We start from the raw sequence: 1,173 nt of genomic DNA on the forward strand, positions 1-1,173 counted from the left end.
TATCTAGATCTGACTGCTCCATTAGAGTACATCGATCTTTTAAACAGGTATTCAAGAGGCCCTTCATCGGGCTTCCTGGGGCCCCTTTCAGGCTGGGGCCTGGGGAAAAATGTCCCCTCTGTGGGCGGCCCTGGCAATAAATCACATATTAGGTCTCAAGTATTGTGCAATCATTTTACACTACTCAATGTATTTCCTTATATGTTCTACCGGTAGATATGTTGGTAACTCTTACAACCAACACAGCAAAGTTTTCTCCATAACATAAATCAGCAGAACAACCTCTTCAAAACTGAAACTTTAGATTATTTCTAGTGTGTGACATTGTAATACACTAAAAATAGCCAACCAGTTCTATGACTAGAATTAGATTGTAATATGTACTCTGATCACCAAAAATTGAAGTGGTTCAGGCGCTTGAGACGAATGTTCTGAGCAAGATGATCAGGAAGTACATTATCATACAGTACGATAATAGGGATTATAGAGATTTACATTTCACAAAAACATATTGACCAGAAAACAGCTCCACAATATATTCATGGCACCTTGGTAGTATTGGCTAAGTAGAATCAATCAAAAGTGTCTTCAAAGCAACCAAAAATTGTTCTGATGCTTAAATTATTGAACAGACTTTTTTTGGACTAACTGCCTGCCTAGTGCCTCCAGACAAGCCTAACTATAACAACTAAAGGGGGTTACAGGTTGATTTTTTTTCACTGTTAGACTATCATTGACTTACATTTATCCTCTTTCTTCTTGCTAAAAGCACAAGGTGTTGACTTGTAGTAGTTAGTGTATGATGAGTTTGTAACAGAAATTGTCTGTACTTTCTGTAGTGACTAGATTGAATGTCTCATTGCATTCTTTGTTTGTATAATACTGTAACAGGATAAGCATAGCTGGAAATAAGCATAATGGCCACTTCATTTTCAGCAATTGATAGTTGGGATGTGTGTTTAGATGTAAACAACAAGTATGGTGCTATTTTCTTTTGATGTAGTATGCACTGGTTCACCAGTCATAATTATGTTACAAAAACAGTATTTTCTGTACACAATTGCATAACAGTACTTTAGCTATGACACAGTTGTCTAATAGCCTCATTCAGCCACCAATGGTACATATGGCAATGTGGTCAGAGATGAGAAACTAAAAGCCCAACCTTTACAC

Source organism: Dysidea avara, chromosome 3, assembly GCF_963678975.1.
Source record: "Dysidea avara chromosome 3, odDysAvar1.4, whole genome shotgun sequence".
NCBI lineage: Eukaryota > Metazoa > Porifera > Demospongiae > Dictyoceratida > Dysideidae > Dysidea > Dysidea avara.